Raw genomic sequence first — 6,000 nt, 5'->3', positions numbered from 1 at the left:
GATTGAACAAAATGTTTTTTGGAAGAAAGCACAGTCTAGATTCTCTTTGGTAGATTTTCTACTAGGCCAATCAGCAAACAGAAAGATAAGTTGTGAAAGATAATGTAGATTTTCTGCTGTTTTAGAATTGCCTGTATTAACATCTGCCTTCTTTGGATTGGCACTTCTCTCTTGGCAGTGGAGGGTGGTGGTTCACAAGATAGACAATTTCCAGTAAGCTTTATATCATTGAACTGCCACATTACAGGCGTCAAGGCAAATGTTAGAGCAGTGGTGTTCAAACTAGGTTACATCTTTTAGCTTTGGTTTCATACAGTGAGATTATTTACACAGAAATATGGTCAGCAATGAGACACATAATGTGACATCCAGAACCACATACTGCTTGAAGCGGCTGGTTTAAATCACTAAGGACTAAAGTCAGGCAGTCTGGATTCTTCAGCTGCAGTCAGCTACTGCGCAGGATGTCTGGGAAGGAATGCCACATAGATAATAAAAGTAAAATACTCAAATGTTTGTGAGCAATAATTGAGTGGGCCGAGGCCTGCTGGGAACTGAGTAGCAGCCACTCAGGGTTTTAACAAGGTTATCAGCCAGCTTTGATAAATGCACTGGCTTTACATTCCAAGTAAGGAAAACAGTGGGACAAAAATAGAACAGCCACACATGACTTAGCAGTGACAGGGTGAAGTTTTCAGGATCGAGAACTCAACGTTTGTTTATACTAAAAACATGAAGAGAGCATCAAGGAAAGCTGGGAACCCAGTTGGTCCATGTCGGCCTGGGTCTGTTCTGACTGCAAGCTTTTTCTCTTCAGCTAAACACAACTAAATGTTTGAAGCCTTAATTAAGTTAAGCCTGGATTAATCTCAAAGTGAAGCAACACAATGATGTATTCAGTGCCTGCTATTGCTATCTCTCAGTGCAACCCATGCTTTAGATCTTTGTGGATGATACAGACTTTCTGAAAGCAGGTTGCATCTTGTCTCTTACCAACATGGTGCCAAACAATAAATACCGTGCATGTTGTTCCTAATTTGCTTTTCCAAGTGAAAATAAATGTAACTCCTACAAAGACACATGGTGAGAGGACTTCTGTTCCCCCTCATCAAAGGCTCTACTGATCTGTCTCATTGTTAAAATACTTTGTTGATAAAATTATCATACAGTCGCAACAAACAGTTCAATGTCCAGGACACACCTTCTATGACTGCTTGCAGAAAATTTCACAAGAGTTCACATTCCTCCTGCTGCATTGTTTCATGCCTCTCATCCCACTGATCCTTATTTACCTCCTCCAGACTTTGCCTGCCTCAGTTAAATACACAGCTGCCCTCCAACATGTTTTAACAGCAGAAAGAAGCCAGAGTACAAGGAGAGAAGCTGAGCATGCACAGGATGAAACATGCAAACTCCTGCAGAAACACAACAGGGGTTCCAACCTGGTCCCTGGTCCAGGTCGGACCAGGGGGGCTTACCCTAACCCTAACCACTGCTAACCACTGCTAACCACTGCTCCATTGTGCAGCCCCCTAGTTGGAGCATTAAATGGAAAATAGTTCATTATGTATATCTGGGTCAAATGTCAGGAATTTTAAGGGGTGAAGGTATGGGATTACTTTTGAAAGATAACGTAAAATAATAGTTAGTCACTAACAAGGTTCCAGAGAATATTTTCCTGAAAAATGCTGCATCTGTCACCTCTTGTGCCAGATACAACTTATCTGCTGAAGTTAGTCTTAGAAGCCAGACCTTTTTTTGTCTTCCACTTTTAAAAAATATTTATACCACACAAAGATGTACATTATTCTTTCTTCCTCTTTTACCAAGCTTTATAATATTAACAGTAAAAACAAGCCCAAAAGATCTTCTTTGTTCACACTATAATTCCCTGTAATGTGTATCAGGAAGCAGGGTGTATGGAGGCTAAGCCAGTAAACTGTTATCCTGACATTCCTGTGATTGAAGCTGGAGATAAAGTACAGACTGCCATGTTCCAACAAGAAAAGGTCCCACCTCTGCCAACACAGCCAACATCCATTGTGTAAATTCCTGGGCAAGCTCAGACATCAAGAACCCACCTAAAGAGAGGATTACACATTCACTATTATGAGAGAGATTTCTAAAGTTATAATCCATAATTAATCAGACTACCAACTTAAAGCTCTTGACTTTTAGTTGGTAGTGACGGACCCAAACCATAGACCAATGCAAGACAATTATATTTTTACTGACAAAGACATTATATTTTAGCTTATTTTTCTCAATATATGCATGAGTTCCTGTAGCTGCTGCCATTTGTTTTCTGTTCTGTCATTTCCACCATAAAAAGTGGACATTTGAGTTTGGATCTGAAAACAGCAGCTCATTCTGGTTCTGCCTGAATTTATAAAGGTGAAGTCTTAACCTTCCATGTTTGCATGTTCTCTCTCTATGTGTGTGTTTGTGGGGGAGGGTGTGTGTGTGTGTGTGTGTGTGGGCGTGGGTGTGTGCGTGTGTGTGTGTGTGTGTGTGTGTGTGTGTGTTCTCTCTGGAGGCTTTGGCTTCCTTCCACAGCCCAAAAACATGACTGTCAAGTTGGTCTCGGTAAATTCTCATGCATGGATGATTGTTTGTCCTGTTTGCCTTACAATGGACAGGCGACCTGTCCAGGGTGACCCCACCTCTTGCTCAATGACCACTGCAGACAGGCACCAGCACTCCTCACCACTTCAGTAGGGATCAGCGTGTTTGATAATGGATGGATGGGAATAACCATCCATCCATCCATCTTCTTCCGCTTATCCGGGGTCGGGTCGCGGGGGTAGCAGCTTCAGAAGGGAGGCCCAGACTTCCCTCTCCCTGGCCACTTGTTCCAGCTCTTCCAGGGGAATCCCGAGGCGTTCCCAGGCCAGCCGAGAGACATAGTCCCTCCAGCGTGTCCTGGGTCTTCCCCGGGGCCTCCTCCCGGTGGGACGTGCCCGGAACACCTCACCAGGGAGGCGTCCAGGAGGCATCCTGACCAGATGCCCGAGCCACTTCAACTGGCTCTTCTCGATGTGAAGGAGCAGCGGCTCCACTCTGAGTCCCTCCCGGATGACTGAGCTTCTCACCCTATCTCTAAGGGAGAGCCCAGCCACCCTACGGAGAAAACCCATTTCGGCCACTTGTATCCGCGATCTCGTTCTTTCGGTCATGACCCAAAGCTCATGACCATAGTTGAGGGTGGGAACGTAGATCGACCGGTAAATCGAGAGCTTCGCTTTTTGGCTCAGCTCTCTCTTCACCACGACGGACCAGTACAGCGCCCGCTTGACGGCAGACGCTGCGCCAATCCGCCTGTCGACCTCCTGCTCCCTTCTTCCCTCATTCGTGAACAAGATCCCGAGATACTTGAACTCCTCCACTTGGGGCAGGACACCCCCCCTGACCCGAAGAAGGCACTCTACCCTTTTCCGGCTCAAGACCATGGCCTCAGATTTGGAGGCACTGATCCTCATCCCGGCCGCTTCACACTCGGCTGCGAACCGCTCCAGCGAGAGCTGCAGATCACGATCTGATGAAGCCAAAAGGACCACATCGTCTGCAAAAAGCAGAGATGAGATCCTAAGGCCACCAAATTGGATCCCCTCAACACCTTGGCTGCGCCTAGAAATTCTGTCCATGAAAATGATGAACAGAATCGGTGACAAAGGGCAGCCCTGGCGGATGGTTATTCCCAAATATTCCAAACTGTCAGAACAATTCAGACATTTATAACAGTTGGAAATTAGTAGTGACCTAAAAACCTGTGAAATATTGTTAGCCACATCTTCATGACTCAGGCTGGTAGTAAGGGCTCTGGCCATACATGCTGTAGACATCACATGGATCATAAAGGATGTGTACCAGACTAGAGAGATAATATCTCTTCTGGCTGCAGAAGTAGTAACGCACTTTGACTTCACCATTAGAGCAGATCACATCACAGTAGCTGGATAAGGAAATAGTCTCCAAGGGGACTATTGAGATGAATCACATGGGAAGCAACTGGGTTTGATGGAAGCATGTCAAGCACAAACCAGTCCAGAACAAGAAGCAGCAGATGCAGGTGAAAAGTGCAGAAATGTGTACTAGGTGTGTCTTGTTTGCTTTAGTGAAATCATAACTGGATCAAATGCAACCATAACGGATGAGTTCTGGCTGCAGTGCTGCAGAACAAAGACAAGAATTCATACATTAAAACATACTAGAGTTTTTATGACAAACATGAATATATATATACTTTTGTTTTTTCTATTTTCACTTAAATTTTTTGCAGGACTCCCTAGTAGTTAGATATAGCATGTAACCTAGTTGTCAAACCAACAATATTTAATTTATTTTTCTTCTTATTTTATCTTATTTGCTTATTTAACAAAAAACATTGATTTATATGCAAGGTGGATGTAATGCATGCAGGTTTCTAGCCAAAGCTAAGTTACAGCACCAGTTCTAGGCTTGGCTTTGGAAAAGTTCTGACCTAGAAAGTTTTCTTATCAGGAGCTGAATGCCGGCCAAACTGAAATGTGTTGGCAGCAGACTCCCTCAGGTTTTTTGTGTTTATGCAGCACGGCTCATATAATTTTCCATGCCTCTGCAAAAGTGATCCATCATTCTAAGATGAAAAATGTTTCATTTAAAGTGAAATGGGAACAAAACGAATCTAGAGCCAGTAATTTTATTTCTGCATAGAGTGTCCAGGTTGTGCTGCAGATTAATGGCACTCAGTGTTATCTCAAACTTTGGTTCCTGTTTTATGTTGGAAATGTTTTGAGCACGATGAAAGACATTCCATCTTGCTTCCAGTTTCTGTTTTGTTTAGTCCAAGGATTTACTTACTGGACTCTCCTCTGTGTAAAGAATGTGTTTTTATTTCCTCGTGAACTTTATTTTTTTCCCTCTTTTTTGCATAATTTATTCCAACTTTTGCAGGGAAAAGAAGACATCAGCCACACATCTTCTTTCAAAGCTTTATTGGCTCTAGTGGCCTTTATCTGAATTGACAGGAAAGTGGAAGAGACATGCAGCAAAGGTTATCAGACCAGGATTCGAACCCGTGATGTCTGTGTGAAGGACCAAGACTCTGCGCCACCACAGCACCCCACACATTTTCCCAGTGGAAAACTTTTGATTATATAGGAGTTCTTCTATTACAATTAAAGTTGCCAGAAAATATTAACTGTGAAGATTTTAAACTTCTAAAATATTATGTTGAGAAGAAAACTCTACTAGTTGGAAATCTAGTATAAACAACTGGGTTTTGCCAAAAACCGACCCAAGACGTAGTCTGGGATAAAATTCTTCTCTACTGAAGTGTAAACTTAAAAATGATTCCCTTGTAATTTGATTGGACCTAGCAGATGTAATTGAAAGGAAATGGGATGACATAAAGTTAGCCTCATTGTTGAAAAGATTCATGAAGTTTAAGGACAGTACATCTGTTTCTGACATGTTCTGCTGAACGCTGGGCTAAAGAGAAAAGGAGACTGAGCGTTGGCTGTGGTGACGTGCAGACTCTGGAAGTCTCTCTCTCTGAGCCGGAGAATTGTGGATGAATCTCTATTTGACAAAAAAAGTCTTTAAACAGGCTCTTGTTGTGGTCTGAATTTGTTATTCTATTATTATTATGGAGGGTCTTTTTCTTCCTTTTCTTGTAGTATTATTGGCCTCACATCACGACAACTACATATCTTACATATGTGCAACTGATTATATTATAATGTTACCTTTTTATGTTCACCTCTGCTTTACGATAAGTATTTATATTACTATATTGTGAAGCACTTTGTTTTACCTGTTAAAAAAGTAAAATGCACCCTACTTACTATCACAATATTTCTATAAGAAAAGTAGCTGCTAAAAGGCATTTTAAATTGTTTAGTGAACTACTTCTTTGTTGCCTCAGTCACAGTTGGTACATTAAGGACACAGTTTAAACTTGCAGAATGTTGTTTGTTGTTTCTGTCTCTGCTCGGACCCTGGAGAGGACAGTTCAGCTGT

The sequence above is a fragment of the Xiphophorus couchianus genome, chromosome 8 (assembly GCF_001444195.1).
Source record: "Xiphophorus couchianus chromosome 8, X_couchianus-1.0, whole genome shotgun sequence".
Classification (NCBI taxonomy): domain Eukaryota; kingdom Metazoa; phylum Chordata; class Actinopteri; order Cyprinodontiformes; family Poeciliidae; genus Xiphophorus; species Xiphophorus couchianus.
Note: the sequence above shows the minus strand (reverse complement) of the source record.